Genomic DNA, 22,894 nt, shown 5'->3' with positions numbered 1-22,894 from the left:
AACATACACTTAGTGAGTGCATAAAAAAATGTTTCATACTGATTTTGATTTGATTTGATTTATTTATATATTTCTTAATTCCATTCTTTTACTTTTATATTGTTGTGAATTGTTAGATATCACTGCACTGTTAGAGCTAGAAACACAAGCATTTCGCTACACCCGCAATAACATCTGCTAAACATGTGTATGTGACAAATACCATTTGATATGATTTGATTAGCTGGTTAGAAAGGAATTTTAATTGTGTGCCATCATAATTTGCATAGATGAAATTTGGAGACCCAATCTATAGGCTTCTGTAGGGCTGAACCTGCCGAGTTGATGTATGCGCTTTAAAATGTTTTGATTATATGCCCGGCTTTTCACAGTTTTATTTTACCATTTCTATCATGTTACATTTTAGCCACTATCGGGAGCCACGTCAGTAATTCCCACATACATTTATTATGGTTTGAACTTGAATATGACAACTTTCAGGATGAATCAAACCACTGTATTTTTTATTCATCAATATATGTTGTGTGTAAAGGCTCTCCAAACCATTTTTCATTATTCATACTTACTTTCCTAACCCTAAAATGTGAATATGCCTAAATAATCTACAAGGTCAAAGTATTTTGAAATCTACCAGTTGGTGCTAAAACGGAGACGAATATGCATAGATGGCTTTCCTTCATTGATCCCAATTATCTGACCCCGTTCTCTGAATGTCTTCTATTGAGTCTGTCAACAAAATTCAAATTAAAGGTACACCCTATTTAAAGGGATGGCTTAAGATAAATGTACTGAAAAACCCATTGAAGGAAAACTCCAAGAGAAAATCTGTTGACCAGCAAGTAGGAGAGTTTTCAGCGGTTTAATTGAATTTATTCAGAGCGCCCAAGCGAGCACACCTGTATGGAGGACTAAAAGTGCCACAATTAAATAAATAAATACACCATTAAATAATTACTTAAATGTGTCATTAATTAATTAAATGTGTCATTAATTAATTAAAATTAGAATTAAATACATAAATGTGTAATTAAATGTATCATTAATTAATTCAAATACCGATTCATTTTATGTAAAATACATATATAATTATTTCACTATTTACATTTACATTTCATGATCCTGCATTGCAGTGATTCATGAATTACTTAAAACTGTCAAACTGACCCATCAAAGTCAGTGGGCGGGGCTAACGCGAATCTAGTCTGATCCATTGCTTTGGTCTGAAGTAGAGTAGGCCAACCTGGATAGAGACAATGGAGGATCTCCGTGAACTTTCCAGGGAGTTGGTTAGAGACATTTTAAACTTAGCAGAGGATGTAGAAGCAGGACCTGCTGACCCAGAGCATGTAGCTAGTAAAGCAGAGGAACTTATTGAAGTTGTTGGAGTCATTTCCGCACTTTCCGACGAAGATATCGACCACAGAGTGATTGCAAATCTAGAAGAAGTTGTCCACCGCTTCTCTGGTACCAGGGCACTTCAGGCCCAACACACACAGGGACCGGGGCGTTTGGCGTTTGACATACCGGAGTGCAGTTCTGGAGCATCAACTTCTTTGTGGAGTTCCCGCAGTTCAAATTGCAGCGATGTTCGGTGTGTCAAAGAGGACCATCAGGAGGCGCATGCAACAATACAGTTTAAGGTATTTACACTAAATTCATGAGTTTTCTGTTTATGAATTGCTGCTCTCATACACTCGGAAAGAATATGACGTTTAAGGTAACATTACTTGATGTTGTGTTTTTCTTGTTTGTACAGAAAGACAGATCTCTATTCAGCTGTGAATGATGAGGAGTTAGACCCGTATTGTAAGTGAAATTCACAGAAGTCATCCAAACACCGGCTACAAGCTAATGCGTGGTCACCTGAATGCAAGAGGTGTGCATGTTCCAAGTGAGTAGATAATAATATGGGCATTATTTAAATGTATTTTTAATTTGGAGCTCTGCCCCTTTGAAAGGTGAAGGAAGCCCGCTTATGGAAAGACATCGCCTCTGAGATGTAGAATGTGATGGTGCTAAATGTGATACTTTAAATGAAACATTTACTATAGATTATTGTCTCTTTAAAATCTCCCGAGCTTTTAAAGATCAACCTGTGAGCTGTAGTTTCTACAGTGCATACTATGCAAAGCTGTATTATTTTAAAAAACTGAATAAGTAACATTTCATTTCTCACTGCCTTGGTGACCAAAAATAACAATCTTGTGTAAGGACATGTCAAACTAGTTTTAAGTACAAGACTGATTATGCTTGTCATCCATTCAGGTTCCTGAAGAATATGGGATCGATTGGAACGGACCTCACTGCCTTCATCGAGGCACTGTGTCAGTCCCCGAGGTTCAGCTGGCCCGTGAGCTCTCAGATGAAGAGGTTGCAATTTTGCCAGCTCCAGGAGTTTCTGTTACTGATGCACTTAGACTATATGTAGAGACTGTGGAAGTGTTATCAAGAATCTTAGACTGATGTCCAACCCATGTTTTTATTTGTTGTGTTAGAACAAGCAAGGAAAAACTGAAAGTTTACTTTCCTTTTAAAAGAAAGGAAAAAAAGCTGTTTCTTTGAAGCTTCCTGTCTCATTATGGTCCACAGAATGACTAACATGAATGCTGTACTGTTAGCACTGAAGGTGCAGAACAGTTTGATTTTAGTAAATGGAAGAAAAAAAGTCAACTACTGCACAGTGTGTTAATGTTTTCAAAGACACTGAACTTGTGTCAATTCATCTGAACTGTGTATGCATTGACATTAGGGCTGGGCAATATGGAGAAAATCAAATATCACATTTTTGACCTAACACCTTGATGTCGATATTGCAACGATATTGTAAGGTTGACAATTGGTGCATTCACAAAATATCTTCCACATTTAGATTTCGGATAAATAACTATCATATTGTGGATATAATGACTAAGTGGTTAGTTGTCTGTAACTGTATTATCTTATCTAATTATATCCTACAGGTGTTATCTTTCTATTAACTTTTCAGTTACACACAATCTTATAGCAACACTATTGTGATGACACAAACCACTGTCTGTTTCTTTGCGATCCAACTCCTCGTTGACAATCACTGCCGGTACTACTGCACTCTCAGCTGATGTTTCAGGCCTCACTGGAACACTGTCACTGACTAGGGCTGTCTCACTATCATTTTCTTCACTTTGGCCTCCCTCTTGTTCTCTTTCTGATTCCTGCATGGGTGTCCTTGAAGTTAACACAATTGAAATGATGGTCATACTCGCTTATTTGTGTGCACAACAATAAGAGAGACATATTCCCAAAGAAAATAAATTATGCTACCCTTGCATTGCTTTAAGAAGTACATACCCATTGCAGCTCAATCTGTGCAGCTTCATCTCTGAAAAGGGAACTTCCTTCTGACAAGTGATGCAGGGGATGACTGGACCAGAGGCAGGACGTGAGCTCTCCTAACAACAACAACAAATGGCTTTTAATTAATGATTAAAAGTCACCAGTAATCTTTGTTTTGATTATGTATTAAACTAAGTCTCTGTAAATGTATGTACACAATCTAAGGGTAGATCCTGTTGAAGTGGACGTATGTAGATTGTAGCCTGTCCAATCATCGCCGATGGATCTTTCAGATAGGCAAGGGTGTATCCAGTGCTGGGACACTGAAGCAACGCAAGATTTCGACTGCAGTAGATCCTACAAGTTTTAGAAATTCAAAGCCTCCCCCTTGTTGGAGCTTCGGAAACACTTCCATCAGTTTATTTGTTATAACCATGGGATCGTGGTCATTCCCTGGAGAAAAAAACAAAACAAAATCATAACTCACCTCACCTTAAATTAAGCAAATAAGCCTGTGATAACTATTATTGACACTATGAACACCAATTAAGTTTGAGTCACTATAAAAAGAAATGCAAATAATTTCAACAAGCCACAGACAGTACAAACTTTTTTTTACTTTTGGTAAATGCCTAGTTTCGCACTGACCTGAAAATGTTACTTTTTGCTCTCCAAGTCCTGAAGTAAGAAGTTCAGCTTTAAACAGTACGCTTGGAATTTTATCCGCATTGTGGTCAGCCAAACAACAGACAGTGTGTGTGTAGCTTCTTCGGCTAACTTGGACTTGTGCTGGTCGTCTCGTCATATTCCTTCTGGCTCCAATGTTATATGGCGCAAAGAGCCTTGCTACCTCCGCTGCAACACAGAAAAACGTAACAGCTCAATGGTCACCAGTCAGCTAAAACAGCCTCTACTTCTATCTTGGGATGCTCAAGCCAGCTAACACCATTTAGCCGATTAGCGAACTAGCTAGGTTTATGCTTCCCCCCCCATTAACAATAAACGTGTCACGCACGAAGCATCATAATACCGCATGCAAATACATGTTCGAGTCGATCTAATTTAACCTACACGTGTGTCCCGAATCATTAAATAGTAGCACACCTGGCTAACATGAAATTACTTAGCTTACCTTGGACAGGTGTACGTGATTGAGCGGCCGGTATCTGCTGTGACTGAGCTGCCGGAGTCACCGGTGCCGCGGGAGCCGTTGGACTTCTGCTCAGAGCTTCCTCAATCAAATTCCCGGGCAACTTTTAGACATTTTGTCCTGCACCTCACACAGCGTCTCAACATTGGGGCTAGCAGGACCGAGTCTTCTCTTGATGTTTAGCCGTTGCAATGAAAGTTCTGTTTAACCGTGTAACTAAACCAACGTAGAGGTGAATAGCGCCACCCAGTGTATTGGAATGTGTTCAGTAGCTCTGCATCAATCCATTATCCGGAATTGATTTGTCTTGGCTTGATGCAGAGGGTAACCAATCAGGCGTTAGGTTCCGCCTACCAACTTTTGATGGGTCAGTTTGACAGTTTTAAGTAATTCATGAATCACTCCAACGCAGGACCATGAAATGTAAATGTAAATAGTGAAATAATTATATATGTATTTTACATAAAATGAATCGGTATTTGAATTAATTAATGACACATTTAATAACACATTTATGTATTTAATTCTAATTTTAATTAATTAATGACACATTTAAGTAATTATTTAATGGTGTATTTATTTATTTAATTGTGGCACTTTTAGTCCTCCATACACCTGCAGAGTGCGTTATGTGACTGAAAAAGGACAGTCTGAATACCAAATACTGAAAATGCATAGGAAAGGCATAAATTCCTAAATCAGGATCGGGCCCTAAGTGAATACTCGATTTTCACTGTATTTTCTGTCATTGGCTTACTGTCTAATTTGTTAAAATGTGTTTCCGCCCGGTCTCGAACCGGGGACCTTTCGCGTGTTAGGCGAACGTGATAACCACTACACTACGGTAACTTAATTAGTCAAATACTCAGGGTGTGAGTTTTCCTGGGTACGACATTTAGTGCTCTCAGAACCTAATGAAGTCAGAAATTACTTAGTCCATTAATTAAGCAATAAGGCTTGAGAACCCGGGAATTATCGTGTGAATAACTCCTGAATAAGGGCTGTTCTTAGGCCTGAGGGGAAGCCAAGGGCGGGAAACAGCTCTTAGGACATTGTTATTCTAGATCATTCCCGGGTTTGAGGGCCTTATTGCTTTTAGAAAATGGTTGCCAACATATTTTTAAAAAGATTAACGACATGTTTTCATAAAAACGTTATTGAGTAAATTAATTTAATTTCATCCTTCCACCATACAATATAGTCCGGGCAAACGGCAGTTGTTAGTTCTGAGATTTTGAAGTTGTTAGCCAAATGGGCTTATAGTTCGTTCTAACCATTGTATTTTCAATGGTTGCTATGCTAAACAAATCATTACCATTTACAGTGCATTCGGAAAGTATTCAGACCCCTTTGTCCACATTTTGTTACGTTACAGCCTTATTAAATAGTTGTTTTCCCTCATCAATCTACACACAATATCCCATAATGACAAATCCAAAACAGGTTTTTAGAATTTTTTGCTAATTCATTCAAAATAAAAAACTGAAAAATCATATTTACATAAGTATTCAGACCCCTTTACTCAGTACTTTGTTGAAGCACCTTTGGCAGCGATTACAGCCTCGATTCTTCTTGGGTATGATGCTACAAGCTTGGCATACCTGTATTTGGGGAGTTTCTCCCATTCCTCTCTGCAGATTCTCTCAAACTCTGTCAGATTGGATGGGGAGCGTTGCTGCACAGCTATTTTCAGGTCTCTCCAGAGATGTTCGATCGGGATCAAATCCGGGCTCTGGCTGGGCCACTGAAGGACATTCAGAGACTTGTCCCGAAGACACTCCTGAGTTGTCTTGGCTGTGTGCTTAGGGGACGTTGTCCTGTTGGAAGGTGAACCTTTGCCCCAGTCTGAGGTCCTGAGCACTCTGGAGAAGGTTTTCATCAAGGATTTCTCTGTACTTTGCTCCGTTCATCTTTCCCACGATCCTGACTAGTCTCTCAGTCCCTGCCGCTGAAAAACATCCCCACAGCATGATGCTGCCACCACCATGATTCACCATAGGGGTGGTGCCAGGTTTCCTACAGACCTGACACTTGGCATTCAGGCCAAAGAGTTCAATCTTGGTTTCATCAGACAAGAGAATCTTGTTTGTCATGGTCTGAGAGTCCTTTAGGTGCCTTTTGGCAAACTCCAAGCGGGCTGTCATGTGCCTTTTACTGAGGAGTGGCTTCCGTCTGGCCACTCTACCATAAAGTCCTGATTGGTGGTGTGCTGCAGAGATGGTTGTCCTTCTGGAAGATTCTCCCATTTCCACAGAGAAACTCTGGAGATCTGTCAGAGTGACCATCGGGTTCTTGGTCACCTTCCTGACCAAGGCCCTTCTCCACCGATTGCTCAGTTTGGCTGGGCGGCCAGCTCTAGGAAGAGTCTTGGTGGTTCCAAACTTCTTCCATTTCAGAATGATGGAAGCCACTGTGTTCTTGGGGACCTTCAATGCTGCAGATATTTTTTTGGTACCCTTCCCCAGATCTGTGCCTTGACACAATCCTGTCTCGGAGCTCTACGGACAATTCCTTCGACCTCATGGCTTGGTTTATGCTCTGACATGCACTGTCAACTGTGGGACGTATATAGACAGACAGGTGTGTGCCTTTCCAAATCATGTCCAATCAATTTAATTTACCACAGGTGGACTCCAATCAAGTTGTAGAAACATCTCAAGGATGAGCAATGGAAAAATGATGCTCCAGAGCTCCATTTCGAGCCTCATAGCAAAGGGTCTGAATACTTATGTAAATAAGGTATTTCTGTTTTGTGTTTTTATAAATACATTTTTTTTTTATTAAAATGATTGCGTTGTCATTATAGCGTATCGTGTGTAGATTTTTTATTTTTATTTAATCCATTTTAGAATAAGGCTGTAACGTAACAAAATGTGGAAAAAGGAAGGGGTCTGAATACTTTGCGAATGCACTGTAGCTATGCAGGCTAGCTCCTTCTCCTTTGCTAGCCAGCCAACTAAATCTAAACACACAATCACATTTAGCAGCTGAAATGACAGAAAACTATGTGTACTTTCATTGGTTTTACCTTGGATTCTATTGCCATTTCTTTGGATATATCCATTATAATGACCCTGATAGATGAATTTGCCTGGCTCAGAGAAGCTGTCAGTCTCGTCACGTTCATACGCATTGCAGGGTGGAGATCACCAAAAATCAGCAACATTTTTCCACAGGTCAGAGAGGCAGACAGCAGGTTTAGACCAGGACTGCCCAACCCTGTTCCTGGAGAGCTACCGTCCTGTAGGTTTTTGCTCCAACCCTAATCTAGCACACCTGATTCTAATAATTAGCAGGTTGATAAGATGAATCAGGTTAGTAACACCTGGGGTTGGGCGAAAACCTACAGGAGGGTAGCTCTCAAGAACAGGGGTTTGACAACCCTGGTTTAGACAAACCCCAACTGTTGCAAACCATATGCTAGCCTAGTAGCATTGGGAAATATTGTCTAGACCAGTGGTATTTAAAGTCAGCGGGAACTACAGTGGGGTTATATATATTTATTTTTTAGGATTAAAAAATTATGAGTACAGATTATTGTATGAGACAATATAGAAATGTTTGAGAAAGAATTAGAAAAAAATAATTGTATTGAGTAATTAAATGTTATTTGTTGATTTTACCGATTTTAAAGTTGTATTTGGGGTGGGATCACGAGAAAAAAGTCTACCAATTCTGGAGGAAAAAATGGGGTCCCTGCTGAAAAGGTTTGAATACCATTGGCCTAGACGCTTTTTTCCAGGGGAGATTAAGTTAATAAATTGACTGGCTGGGCTGTGGGACAGTGGATGCGCATTTATACATCTAATGGCACCGTTAACAGGCATTACCCGGAGAATGCGGGGATTGTGGTGCTTTAACTCCCTGCTATCAACCAATTAGCAGCCAGGATCCAAACTACCGGTTTTATAACATTGCATTGCCTCTGGTTATTGAAAGAAATGTCCAAGACGTGTCTATTTATGTATGCTGTAGGCCTATCTATTTGTTTAGTTTTTTTTCAGTTATCAACATACCTGTTTGAATAAAACATGTTTCCGCCCGGTTTCGAACCGGGGACCTTTCGCGTGTGAGGCGAACGTGATAACCACTACACTACGGAAACAGACAGAAAAGATCGAAGTCATGGAAATCGTTAGGAATGCATACAAGTCTACCACCCATAATATTCCAACTGGATTACCATAGTAAGACTAATAACATCCATAAAAACTAGCGGTCGAACAGGGAAATGGTTCCAATTGTTTTTCCACCATTCATTTTCCCCATAGGTGATTTTAGAAACACTTAAAATAAGGGCTGTGTTTCTTGTAGGCTTACCCTGGCATGGTAACCGTGTAAATCTCTCTAGGACAAAGTTACTTTTATAAATATATTCGCCTGTATTTACCCCCCCCAAAATGAAACGCTAATTAGCTGCTAATGTGGCTATCATAAAAAACTACAATTGCCATGATGATCTGGACAAGACTGCCGAATTGAGGCAAAGGTAAGAATCTCTGGATTAACTATCTAATGTTAGCTAAATGAAGTAATGACTCAATTGGCTACATTTCTTTAAATTGACAATTCTGTGAACTGTCTTGTACAAGTTTTAAATTGACACAATACCTGTTAGCAAATGTGTCAGCTAGATATGAAGTGCAGGAGCTTGCAGGGATTTGTAGTTTTGCATGATGTCTACTTTGATGCTCATTAGCATTTTCGAATCTGAGCATGAGAATAGCCTGCTATTCACCCACTATTCATTTGACGTGGAGCTCAAATAAATGAAGTTGTGGCAGAGGTTTGTCTACAGATTCGCTGTATTCTGACCTTGACTTAATTACGTCATAATTCCAACACCTTTACGCGTAAGGAAACCATCCATAAGGTTGAGCGAACATGCCGGTTCCAAGTGGAAAAAGCATCTACTTTCTTTTATCCAATAGAAATAACAGCATTCTCCATGCACTGTAATTTATAAATTGATAAGAGCTATTGATAAGAGCTAGATAAATGAGTTATCCGTTTGGAGAAGGGGGATTGCAAATACACATAGCAATTGTTTTAGATAGTTTTTCCTTATGATCCCTGGTGACGAATGTGAAACCAGCCATATGGAAGCAAACTGAAATTCATATCAACATGACATGTATTGCGGCCCCTTTTCCACAGTTAAATTGGATATAAATAGCTTTGCAGGCGGCTCCCACCCGGTTACATAACCCTGCACCTTAGAGGCTGCTGCCCTATACACATAGATTTGAAATCACTGGCCACTTTAATAATGGAACACTAGTCACTTTAATAATGTTTACATATTTTTGCTTTACTCATCTCATATGTATATACTGTATTATATTCTACTGTATTTTAGTCTATGCCACCTCCGACAATGCTCGTCCTAATATTTACATTTTTACATTAACATTTTAGTCATTTAGCAGACACTCTTATCCAGAGCAACATACACTTAGTGAGTGCATAAAAAAATTTTCATACTGATTTTGATTTGATTTGATTTATTTATATATTTCTTAATTCCATTCTTTTACTTTTATATTGTTGTGAATTGTTAGATATCACTGCACTGTTAGAGCTAGAAACACAAGCATTTCGCTACACCCGCAATAACATCTGCTAAACATGTGTATGTGACCAATACCATTTGATATGATTTGATTAGCTGGTTAGAAAGGAATTTTAATTGTGTGCCATCATAATTTGCATAGATGAAATTTGGAGACCCAATCTATAGGCTTCTGTAGGGCTGAACCTGCCGAGTTGACGTATGCGCTTTAACATGTTTTGATTATATGCCCGGCTTTTCACAGTTTTATTTTACCATTTCTATCATGTTACATTTTAGCCACTACCGGGAGCCACGTCAGTAATTCCCACATACATTTATTATGGTTTGAACTTGAATATGACAACTTCCAGGACGAATCAAACCACTGTATTTTTTATTCATCAATATATGTTGTGCGTAAAGGCTCTCCAAAACATTTTTCATTATTCATACTTACTTTCCTAACCCTAAAATGTGAATATGCCTAAATAATCTACAAGGTCAAAGTATTTTGAAATCTACCGGTTGGTGCTAAAACGGAGACGAATATGCATAGATGGCTTTCCTTCATTGATCCCTATTATCTGACCCCGTTCTCTGAATGTCTTCTATTGAGTATGTCAACAAAATTCAAATTAAAGTTACACCCTATTTAAAGGGATGGCTTAAGATAAATGTACTGAAAAACCCATTGAAGGAAAACTCCAAGAGAAAATCTGTTGACCAGCAAGTAGGAGAGTTTTCAGCGGTTTAATTGAGTTTATTCAGAGCGCCCAAGCGAGCACACCTGCAGAGTGCGTTATGTGACTGAAAAAGGACAGTCTGAATACCAAATACTGAAAATGCAAAGGAAAGGCACAAATTCATAAATCAGGATCGGGACCTAAGTGAATACTCGATTTTTACTGTATTTTCTGTCATTGGCTTACTGTCTAATTTGTTAAAATGTGTTTCCGCCCGGTCTCGAACCGGGGACCTTTCGCGTGTTAGGCGAACGTGATAACCACTACACTACGGAAACTTAATTAGTCGAATACTCAGGGTGTGAGTTTTCCTGGGTGCGACATTTAGTGCTCTCAGAACCTAATGAAGTCAGAAATTACTTAGTCCATTAATTAAGCAATAAGGCTTGAGAACCCGGGAATTATCGTGTGAATAACTCCTGAATAAGGGCTGTTCTTAGGCCTGAGGGGAAGCCAAGGGCCGGGGAAACAGCTCTTAGGACATTGTTATTCTAGATCATTCCCGGGTTTGAGGGCCTTATTGCTTTTTAGAAAATGGTTGCCAACATATTTTTAAAAAGATTAACGACATGTTTTCATAAAAACGTTATTGAGTAAATTAATTTAATTTCATCCTTCCACCATACAATATAGTCCGGGCAAACGGCAGTTGTTAGTTCTGAGATTTTGAAGTTGTTAGCCAAATGGGCTTATAGTTCGTTCTAACCATTGTATTTTCAATGGTTGCTATGCTAAACAAATCATTACCATTTACAGTGCATTCGGAAAGTATTCAGACCCCTTTGTCCACATTTTGTTACGTTACAGCCTTATTAAATAGTTTTTTTCCCTCATCAATCTACACAATATCCCATAATGACAAATCCAAAACAGGTTTTTAGAATTTTTTGCTAATTCATTCAAAATAAAAAAACTGAAAAATCATATTTACATAAGTATTCAGACCCTTTACTCAGTACTTTGTTGAAGCACCTTTGGCAGCGATTACAGCCTCGATTCTTCTTGGGTATGATGCTACAAGCTTGGCATACCTGTATTTGGGGAGTTTCTCCCATTCCTCTCTGCAGATTCTCTCAAACTCTGTCAGATTGGATGGGGAGCGTTGCTGCACAGCTATTTTCAGGTCTCTCCAGAGATGTTCGATCGGGATCAAATCCGGGCTCTGGCTGGGCCACTGAAGGACATTCAGAGACTTGTCCCGAAGACACTCCTGAGTTGTCTTGGCTGTGTGCTTAGGGACGTTGTCCTGTTGGAAGGTGAACCTTTGCCCCAGTCTGAGGTCCTGAGCACTCTGGAGAAGGTTTTCATCAAGGATTTCTCTGTACTTTGCTCCGTTCATCTTTCCCACGATCCTGACTAGTCTCTCAGTCCCTGCCGCTGAAAAACATCCCCACAGCATGATGCTGCCACCACCATGATTCACCATAGGGGTGGTGCCAGGTTTCCTACAGACCTGACACTTGGCATTCAGGCCAAAGAGTTCAATCTTGGTTTCATCAGACAAGAGAATCTTGTTTGTCATGGTCTGAGAGTCCTTTAGGTGCCTTTTGGAAAACTCCAAGCGGGCTGTCATGTGCCTTTTACTGAGGAGTGGCTTCCGTCTGGCCACTCTACCATAAAGTCCTGATTGGTGGCGTGCTGCAGAGATGGTTGTCCTTCTGGAAGATTCTCCCATTTCCACAGAGAAACTCTGGAGATCTGTCAGAGTGACCATCGGGTTCTTGGTCACCTTCCTGACCAAGGCCCTTCTCCACCGATTGCTCAGTTTGGCTGGGCGGCCAGCTCTAGGAAGAGTCTTGGTGGTTCCAAACTTCTTCCATTTCAGAATGATGGAAGCCACTGTGTTCTTGGGGACCTTCAATGCTGCAGATATTTTTTGGTACCCTTCCCCAGATCTGTGCCTTGACACAATCCTGTCTCGGAGCTCTACGGACAATTCCTTCGACCTCATGGCTTGGTTTATGCTCTGACATGCACTGTCAACTGTGGGACGTATATAGACAGACAGGTGTGTGCCTTTCCAAATCATGTCCAATCAATTTAATTTACCACAGGTGGACTCCAATCAAGTTGTAGAAACATCTCAAGGATGAGCAATGGAAAAATGATGCTCCAGAGCTCCATTTCGAGCCTCATAGCAAAGGGTCTGAATACTTATGTAAATAAGGTATTTCTGTTTTGTGTTTTTATAAATACATTTTTTTTTTATTAAATGATTGCGTTGTCATTATAGCGTATCGTGTGTAGATTTTTTATTTTTATTTAATCCATTTTAGAATAAGGCTGTAACGTAACAAAATGTGGAAAAAAGGAAGGGGTCTGAATACTTTGCGAATGCACTGTAGCTATGCAGGCTAGCTCCTTCTCCTTTGCTAGCCAGCCAACTAAATCTAAACACACAATCACATTTAGCAGCTGAAATGACAGAAAACTATGTGTACTTTCATTGGTTTTACCTTGGATTCTATTGCCATTTCTTTGGATATATCCATTATAATGACCCTGATAGATGAATTTGCCTGGCTCAGAGAAGCGGTCAGTCTCGTCACGTTCATACGCATTGCAGGGTGGAGATCACCAAAAATCAGCAACATTTTTCCACAGGTCAGAGAGGCAGACAGCAAGGTTTAGACCAGGACTGCCCAACCCTGTTCCTGGAGAGCTACCGTCCTGTAGGTTTTTTGCTCCAACCCTAATCTAGCGCACCTGATTCTAATAATTAGCAGGTTGATAAGATGAATCAGGTTAGTAACACCTGGGGTTGGAGCGAAAACCTACAGGAGGGTAGCTCTCCAGGAACAGGGTTTGACAACCCTGGTTTAGACAAACCCCAACTGTTGCAAACCATATGCTAGCCTAGTAGCATTGGGAAATATTGTCTAGACCAGTGGTATTTAAAGTCAGCGGGAACTACAGTGGGGTTATATATATTTATTTTTAGGATAAAATAATTATGAGTACAGATTATTGTATGAGACAATATAGAAATGTTTGAGAAAGAATTAGAAAAAAATAATTGTATTGAGTAATTAAATGTTATTTGTTGATTTTACCGATTTTAAAGTTGTATTTGGGGTGGGATCACGAGAAAAAAAGTCTACCAATTCTGGAGGAAAAAATGGGGTCCCTGCTGAAAAGGTTTGGAATATCATTGGCCTAGACGCTTTTTTCCAGGGGAGATTAAGTTAATAAATTGACTGGCTGGGCTGTGGGACAGTGGATGCGCATTTATACATCTAATGGCACCGTTAACAGGCACTACCCGGAGAATGCGGGGATTGTGGTGCTTTAACTCCCTGCTATCAACCAATTAGCAGCCAGGATCCAAACTACCGGTTTTATAACATTGCATTGCCTCTGGTTATTGAAATAAATGTCCAAGACATTTTTATGTATGCTGTAGGCCTATTTATGTATGCTGTAGGCCTATATATTTGTTTAGTTTTATTTCAGTTATCAACATACCTGTTTGAATAAAACATGTTTCCGCCCGGTTTCGAACCGGGGACCTTTCGCGTGTGAGGCGAACGTGATAACCACTACACTACGGAAACAGACAGAAAAGGGACGAAGTCATGGAAATCATTAGGAATGCATACAAGTCTACCACCCATAATATTCCAACTGGAGTACCATAGTAAGACTAATAACATCCATAAAAACTAGCGGTCGAACAGGGAAATGGTTCCAATTGTTTTTCCACCATTCATTTTCCCCATAGGTGATTTTAGAAACACTTAAAATAAGGGCTGTGTTTCTTGTAGGCTTACCCTGGCATGGTAACCGTGTAAATCTCTCTAGGACAAAGTTACTTTTATAAATATATTCGCCTGTATTTACCCCCCCAAAATGAAACGCTAATTAGCTGCTAATGTGGCTATCATAAAGAACTACAATTGCCATGATGATCTGGACAAGACTGCCGAATTGAGGCAAAGGTAAGAATCTCTGGATTAACTATCTAATGTTAGCTAAATGAAGTAATGACTCAATTGGCTACATTTCTTTAAATTGACAATTCTGTGAACTGTCTTGTACAAGTTTTAAATTGACACAATACCTGTTAGCAAATGTGTCAGCTAGATATGAAGTGCAGGAGCTTGCAGGGATTTGTAGTTTTGCATGATGTCTACTTTGATGCTCATTAGCATTTTCGAATCTGAGCATGAGAATAGCCTGCTATTCACCCACTATTCATTTGACGTGGAGCTCAAATAAATGAAGTTGTGGCAGAGGTTTGTCTACAGATTCGCTGTATTCTGACCTTGACTTAATTCCGTCATAATTCCAACACCTTTACGCGTAAGGAAACCATCCATAAGGTTGAGCGAACATGCCGGTTCCAAGTGGAAAAAGCATCTACTTTCTTTTATCCAATAGAAATAACAGCATTCTCCATGCACTGTAATTTATAAATTGATAAGAGCTATTGATAAGAGCTAGATAAATGAGTTATCCGTTTGGAGAAGGGGATTGCAAATACACATAGCAATTGTTTTAGATAGTTTTTCCTTATGATCCCTGGTGACGAATGTGAAACCAGCCATATGGAAGCAAACTGAAATTCATATCAACATGACATGTATTGCGGCCCCCTTTTCCACAGTTAAATTGGATATAAATAGCTGTGCAGGCGGCTCCCACCCGGTTACATAACCCTGCACCTTAGAGGCTGCTGCCCTATACACATAGATTTGAAATCACTGGCCACTTTAATAATGGAACACTAGTCACTTTAATAATGTTTACATCTTTTTGCTTTACTCATCTCATATGTATATACTGTATTCTATTCTACTGTATTTTAGTCTATGCCACCTCCGACAATGCTCGTCCTAATATTTACATTTTTACATTTACATTTTAGTCATTTAGCAGACACTCTTATCCAGAGCAACATACACTTAGTGAGTGCATACCTTTTTTTTTCATACTGATTTTGATTTGATTTGATTTATTTATATATTTCTTAATTCCATTATTTTACTTTTATATTGTTGTGAATTGTTAGATATCACTGCACTGTTAGAGCTAGAAACACAAGCATTTCGCTACAACCGCAATAACATCTGCTAAACATGTGTATGTGACCACCATTTGATATGATTTGATTAGCTGGTTAGAAAGGAATTTTAATTGTGTGCCATCATAATTTGCATAGATGAAATTTGGAGACCCAATCTATAGGCTTCTGTAGGGCTGAACCTGCCGAGTTGATGTATGCGCTTTAACATGTTTTGATTATATGCCCGGCTTTTCACAGTTTTATTTTACCATTTCTATCATGTTACATTTTAGCCGCTACCGGGAGCCACGTCAGTAATTCCCACATACATTTATTATGGTTTGAACTTGAATATGACAACTTTCAGGACGAATCAAACCACTGTATTTTTTATTCATCAATATATGTTGTGCGTAAAGGCTCTCCAAACCATTTTTCATTATTCATACTTACTTTCCTAACCCTAAAATGTGAATATGCCTAAATAATCTACAAGGTCAAAGTATTTTGAAATCTACCAGTTGGTGCTAAAACGGAGACGAATATGCATAGATGGCTTTCCTTCATTGATCCCTATTATCTGACCCCGTTCTCTGAATGTCTTCGATTGAGTATGTCAACAAAATTCAAATTAAAGTTACACCCTATTTAAAGGGATGGCTTAAGATAAATGTACTGAAAAACCCATTGAAGGAAAACTCCAAGAGAAAATCTGTTGACCAGCAAGTAGGAGAGTTTTCAGCGGTTTAATTGAGTTTATTCAGAGCGCCCAAGCGAGCACACCTGCAGAGTGCGTTATGTGACTGAAAAAGGACAGTCTGAATACCAAATACTGAAAATGCAAAGGAAAGGCACAAATTCCTAAATCAGGATCGGGCCCTAAGTGAATACTCGATTTTCACTGTATTTTCTGTCATTGGCTTACTGTCTAATTTGTTAAAATGTGTTTCCGCCCGGTCTCGAACCGGGGACCTTTCGCGTGTTAGGCGAACGTGATAACCACTACACTACGGAAACTTAATCAGTCAAATACTCAGGGTGTGAGTTTTCCTGGGTGCGACATTTAGTGCTCTCAGAACCTAATGAAGTCAGAAATTACTTAGTCCATTAATTAAGCAATAAGGCTTGAGAACCCGGGAATTATCGTGTGAATAACTCCTGAATAAGGGCTGTTCTTAGGCCTGAGGGAAGCCAAGGGCCGGGGAAACAGCTCTTAGGACATTGTTATTCTAGATCATTCCCGGGTTTGAGGGCCTTATTGCTTTTAGAAAATGGTTGCCAACATATTTTTAAAAAGATTAACGACATGTTTTCATAAAAACGTTATTGAGTAAATTAATTTAATTTCATCCTTCCACCATACAATATAGTCCGGGCAAAGCGGCAGTTGTTAGTTCTGAGATTTTGAAGTTGTTAGCCAAATGGGCTTATAGTTCGTTCTAACCATTGTATTTTCAATGGTTGCTATGCTAAACAAATCATTACCATTTACAGTGCATTCGGAAAGTATTCAGACCCCTTTGTCCACATTTTGTTACGTTACAGCCTTATTAAATAGTTTTTTTCCCTCATCAATCTACACACAATATCCCATAATGACAAATCCAAAACAGGTTTTTAGAATTTTTGCTAATTCATTCAAAATAAAAAACTGAAAAATCATATTTACATAAGTATTCAGACCCTTTACTCAGTACTTTGTTGAAGCACCTTTGGCAGCGATTACAGCCTCGATTCTTCTTGGGTATGATGCTACAAGCTTGGCATACCTGTATTTGGGGAGTTTCTCCCATTCCTCTCTGCAGATTCTCTCAAACTCTGTCAGATTGGATGGGGAGCGTTGCTGCACAGCTATTTTCAGGTCTCTCCAGAGATGTTCGATCGGGATCAAATCCGGGCTCTGGCTGGGCCACTGAAGGACATTCAGAGACTTGTCCCGAAGACACTCCTGAGTTGTCTTGGCTGTGTGCTTAGGGACGTTGTCCTGTTGGAAGGTGAACCTTTGCCCCAGTCTGAGGTCCTGAGCACTCTGGAGAAGGTTTTCATCAAGGATTTCTCTGTACTTTGCTCCGTTCATCTTTCCCACGATCCTGACTAGTCTCTCAGTCCCTGCCGCTGAAAAACATCCCCACAGCATGATGCTGCCACCACCATGATTCACCATAGGGGTGGTGCCAGGTTTCCTACAGACCTGACACTTGGCATTCAGGCCAAAGAGTTCAATCTTGGTTTCATCAGACAAGAGAATCTTGTTTGTCATGGTCTGAGAGTCCTTTAGGTGCCTTTTGGCAAACTCAGCGGGCTGTCATGTGCCTTTTACTGAGGAGTGGCTTCCGTCTGGCCACTCTACCATAAAGTCCTGATTGGTGGCGTGCTGCAGAGATGGTTGTCCTTCTGGAAGATTCTCCCATTTCCACAGAGAAACTCTGGAGATCTGTCAGAGTGACCATCGGGTTCTTGGTCACCTTCCTGACCAAGGCCCTTCTCCACCGATTGCTCAGTTTGGCTGGGCGGCCAGCTCTAGGAAGAGTCTTGGTGGTTCCAAACTTCTTCCATTTCAGAATGATGGAAGCCACTGTGTTCTTGGGGACCTTCAATGCTGCAGATATTTTTTGGTACCCTTCCCCAGATCTGTGCCTTGACACAATCCTGTCTCGGAGCTCTACGGACAATTCCTTCGACCTCATGGCTTGGTTTATGCTCTGACATGCACTGTCAACTGTGGGACGTATATAGACAGACAGGTGTGTGCCTTTCCAAATCATGTCCAATCAATTTAATTTACCACAGGTGGACTCCAATCAAGTTGTAGAAACATCTCAAGGATGAGCAATGGAAAAATGATGCTCCAGAGCTCCATTTCGAGCCTCATAGCAAAGGGTCTGAATACTTATGTAAATAAGGTATTTCTGTTTTGTGTTTTTATAAATACATTTTTTTTTTATTAAATGATTGCGTTGTCATTATAGCGTATCGTGTGTAGATTTTTTTATTTTTATTTAATACATTTTAGAATAAGGCTGTAACGTAACAAAATGTGGAAAAAAGGAAGGGGTCTGAATACTTTGCGAATGCACTGTAGCTATGCAGGCTAGCTCCTTCTCCTTTGCTAGCCAGCCAACTAAATCTAAACACACAATCACATTTAGCAGCTGAAATGACAGAAAACTATGTGTACTTTCATTGGTTTTACCTTGGATTCTATTGCCATTTCTTTGGATATATCCATTATAATGACCCTGATAGATGAATTTGCCTGGCTCAGAGAAGCGGTCAGTCTCGTCACGTTCATACGCATTGCAGGGGTGGAGATCACCAAAAATCAGCAACATTTTTCCACAGGTCAGAGAGGCAGACAGCAAGGTTTAGACCAGGACTGCCCAACCCTGTTCCTGGAGAGCTACCGTCCTGTAGGTTTTTGCTCCAACCCTAATCTAGCACACCTGATTCTAATAATTAGCAGGTTGATAAGATGAATCAGGTTAGTAACACCTGGGGTTGGAGCGAAAACCTACAGGAGGGTAGCTCTCCAGGAACAGGGTTTGACAACCCTGGTTTTAGACAAACCCCAACTGTTGCAAAACCATATGCTAGCCTAGTAGCATTGGGAAATATTGTCTAGACCAGTGGTATTTAAAGTCAGCGGGAACTACAGTGGGGTTATATATATTTATTTTTTAGGATAAAATAATTATGAGTACAGATTATTGTATGAGACAATATAGAAATGTTTGAGAAAGAATTAGAAAAAAATAATTGTATTGAGTAATTAAATGTTATTTGTTGATTTTACCGATTTTAAAGTTGTATTTGGGGTGGGATCACGAGAAAAAAAGTCTACCAATTCTGGAGGAAAAAATGGGGTCCCTGCTGAAAAGGTTTGAATACCATTGGCCTAGACGCTTTTTTCCAGGGGAGATTAAGTTAATAAATTGACTGGCTGGGCTGTGGGACAGTGGATGCGCATTTATACATCTAATGGCACCGTTAACAGGCACTACCCGGAGAATGCGGGATTGTGGTGCTTTAACTCCCTGCTATCAACCAATTAGCAGCCAGGATCCAAACTACCGGTTTTATAACATTGCATTGCCTCTGGTTATTGAAATAAATGTCCAAGACATTTTTATGTATGCTGTAGGCCTATTTATGTATGCTGTAGGCCTATATATTTGTTTAGTTTTATTTCAGTTATCAACATACCTGTTTGAATAAAACATGTTTCCGCCCGGTTTCGAACCGGGGACCTTTCGCGTGTGAGGCGAACGTGATAACCACTACACTACGGAAACAGACAGAAAAGGGACGAAGTCATGGAAATCATTAGGAATGCATACAAGTCTACCACCCATAATATTCCAACTGGAGTACCATAGTAAGACTAATAACATCCATAAAAACTAGCGGTCGAACAGGGAAATGGTTCCAATTGTTTTTCCACCATTCATTTTCCCCATAGGTGATTTTAGAAACACTTAAAATAAGGGCTGTGTTTCTTGTAGGCTTACCCTGGCATGGTAACCGTGTAAATCTCTCTAGGACAAAGTTACTTTTATAAATATATTCGCCTGTATTTACCCCCCCCAAAATGAAACGCTAATTAGCTGCTAATGTGGCTATCATAAAGAACTACAATTGCCATGATGATCTGGACAAGACTGCCGAATTGAGGCAAAGGTAAGAATCTCTGGATTAACTATCTAATGTTAGCTAAATGAAGTAATGACTCAATTGGCTACATTTCTTTAAATTGACAATTCTGTGAACTGTCTTGTACAAGTTTTAAATTGACACAATACCTGTTAGCAAATGTGTCAGCTAGATATGAAGTGCAGGAGCTTGCAGGGATTTGTAGTTTTGCATGATGTCTACTTTGATGCTCATTAGCATTTTCGATTCTGAGCATGAGAATAGCCTGCTATTCACCCACTATTCATTTGACGTGGAGCTCAAATAAATGAAGTTGTGGCAGAGGTTTGTCTACAGATTCGCTGTATTCTGACCTTGACTTAATTCCGTCATAATTCCAACACCTTTACGCGTAAGGAAACCATCCATAAGGTTGAGCGAACATGCCGGTTCCAAGTGGAAAAAGCATCTACTTTCTTTTATCCAATAGAAATAACAGCATTCTCCATGCACTGTAATTTATAAATTGATAAGAGCTATTGATAAGAGCTAGATAAATGAGTTATCCGTTTGGAGAAGGGGATTGCAAATACACATAGCAATTGTTTTAGATAGTTTTTCCTTATGATCCCTGGTGACGAATGTGAAACCAGCCATATGGAAGCAAACTGAAATTCATATCAACATGACATGTATTGCGGCCCCTTTTCCACAGTTAAATTGGATATAAATAGCTGTGCAGGCGGCTCCCACCCGGTTACATAACCCTGCACCTTAGAGGCTGCTGCCCTATACACATAGATTTGAAATCACTGGCCACTTTAATAATGGAACACTAGTCACTTTAATAATGTTTACATCTTTTTGCTTTACTCATCTCATATGTATATACTGTATTCTATTCTACTGTATTTTAGTCTATGCCACCTCCGACAATGCTCGTCCTAATATTTACATTTTTACATTTACATTTTAGTCATTTAGCAGACACTCTTATCCAGAGCAACATACACTTAGTGAGTGCATACCTTTTTTTTTCATACTGATTTTGATTTGATTTGATTTATTTATATATTTCTTAATTCCATTATTTTACTTTTATATTGTTGTGAATTGTTAGATATCACTGCACTGTTAGAGCTAGAAACACAAGCATTTCGCTACAACCGCAATAACATCTGCTAAACATGTGTATGTGACCACCATTTGATATGATTTGATTAGCTGGTTAGAAAGGAATTTTAATTGTGTGCCATCATAATTTGCATAGATGAAATTTGGAGACCCAATCTATAGGCTTCTGTAGGGCTGAACCTGCCGAGTTGATGTATGCGCTTTAACATGTTTTGATTATATGCCCGGCTTTTCACAGTTTTATTTTACCATTTCTATCATGTTACATTTTAGCCACTACCGGGAGCCACGTCAGTAATTCCCACATACATTTATTATGGTTTGAACTTGAATATGACAACTTTCAGGACGAACCAAACCACTGTATTTTTTATTCATCAATATATGTTGTGCGTAAAGGCTCTCCAAACCATTTTTCATTATTCATACTTACTTTCCTAACCCTAAAATGTGAATATGCCTAAATAATCTACAAGGTCAAAGTATTTTGAAATCTACCAGTTGGTGCTAAAACGGAGACGAATATGCATAGATGGCTTTCCTTCATTGATCCCTATTATCTGACCCCGTTCTCTGAATGTCTTCTATTGAGTATGTCAACAAAATTCAAATTAAAGTTACACCCTATTTAAAGGGATGGCTTAAGATAAATGTACTGAAAAACCCATTGAAGGAAAACTCCAAGAGAAAATCTGTTGACCAGCAAGTAGGAGAGTTTTCAGCGGTTTAATTGAGTTTATTCAGAGCGCCCAAGCGAGCACACCTGCAGAGTGCGTTATGTGACTGAAAAAGGACAGTCTGAATACCAAATACTGAAAATGCAAAGAAAAGGCACAAATTCCTAAATCAGGATCGGGCCCTAAGTGAATACTCGATTTTACTGTATTTTCTGTCATTGGCTTACTGTCTAATTTGTTAAAATGTGTTTCCGCCCGGTCTCGAACCGGGGACCTTTCGCGTGTTAGGCGAACGTGATAACCACTACACTACGGAAACCTAATTAGTCGAATACTCAGGGTGTGAGTTTTCCTGGGTGCGACATTTAGTGCTCTCAGAACCTAATGAAGTCAGAAATTACTTAGTCCATTAATTAAGCAATAAGGCTTGAGAACCCGGGAATTATCGTGTGAATAACTCCTGAATAAGGGCTGTTCTTAGGCCTGAGGGGAAGCCAAGGGCCGGGGAAACAGCTCTTAGGACATTGTTATTCTAGATCATTCCCGGGTTTGAGGGCCTTATTGCTTTTAGAAAAATGGTTGCCAACATATTTTTTAAAAAGATTAACGACATGTTTTCATAAAAACGTTATTGAGTAAATTAATTTAATTTCATCCTTCCACCATACAATATAGTCCGGGCAAACGGCA

General features: G+C 39.5%; 1 long non-coding RNA gene and 6 other non-coding genes across 7 annotated transcripts; all 7 read right to left on the bottom strand.

Moving 5' to 3' along the window:
- Window positions 1–2,775: 2,775 nt before the first annotated feature.
- On the bottom strand, window positions 2,776–4,824 carry LOC121534564. The gene is made up of 4 exons (XR_006659611.1): window positions 4,445–4,824; window positions 3,961–4,167; window positions 3,328–3,428; window positions 2,776–3,204 (listed from the first exon to the last, which is right to left on the bottom strand). It is a non-coding gene; the product is annotated as an uncharacterized LOC121534564 (long non-coding RNA).
- A 3,670-nt stretch (window positions 4,825–8,494) lies between these two features.
- On the bottom strand, window positions 8,495–8,567 carry trnav-cac. The gene has a single exon. It is a non-coding gene; the product is annotated as a tRNA-Val (tRNA).
- Window positions 8,568–10,964: 2,397 nt separating this feature from the next.
- trnav-aac lies at window positions 10,965–11,037 on the bottom strand. The gene has a single exon. It is a non-coding gene; the product is annotated as a tRNA-Val (tRNA).
- A 3,203-nt stretch (window positions 11,038–14,240) lies between these two features.
- On the bottom strand, window positions 14,241–14,313 carry trnav-cac. The gene has a single exon. It is a non-coding gene; the product is annotated as a tRNA-Val (tRNA).
- Window positions 14,314–16,708: 2,395 nt separating this feature from the next.
- On the bottom strand, window positions 16,709–16,781 carry trnav-aac. Its single transcript has one exon. It is a non-coding gene; the product is annotated as a tRNA-Val (tRNA).
- Window positions 16,782–19,983: 3,202 nt separating this feature from the next.
- Window positions 19,984–20,056, bottom strand: trnav-cac. Its single transcript has one exon. It is a non-coding gene; the product is annotated as a tRNA-Val (tRNA).
- A 2,394-nt stretch (window positions 20,057–22,450) lies between these two features.
- trnav-aac lies at window positions 22,451–22,523 on the bottom strand. Its single transcript has one exon. It is a non-coding gene; the product is annotated as a tRNA-Val (tRNA).
- Between the last annotated feature and the right edge of the window lie 371 nt (window positions 22,524–22,894).

The sequence above is a fragment of the Coregonus clupeaformis genome, unplaced genomic scaffold (assembly GCF_020615455.1).
Source record: "Coregonus clupeaformis isolate EN_2021a unplaced genomic scaffold, ASM2061545v1 scaf1449, whole genome shotgun sequence".
In the NCBI taxonomy this organism is placed as follows: domain Eukaryota; kingdom Metazoa; phylum Chordata; class Actinopteri; order Salmoniformes; family Salmonidae; genus Coregonus; species Coregonus clupeaformis.
The sequence above is the reverse complement of the archived record's forward strand: the minus strand, read 5'-3'. Positions and strand labels throughout refer to the sequence as shown.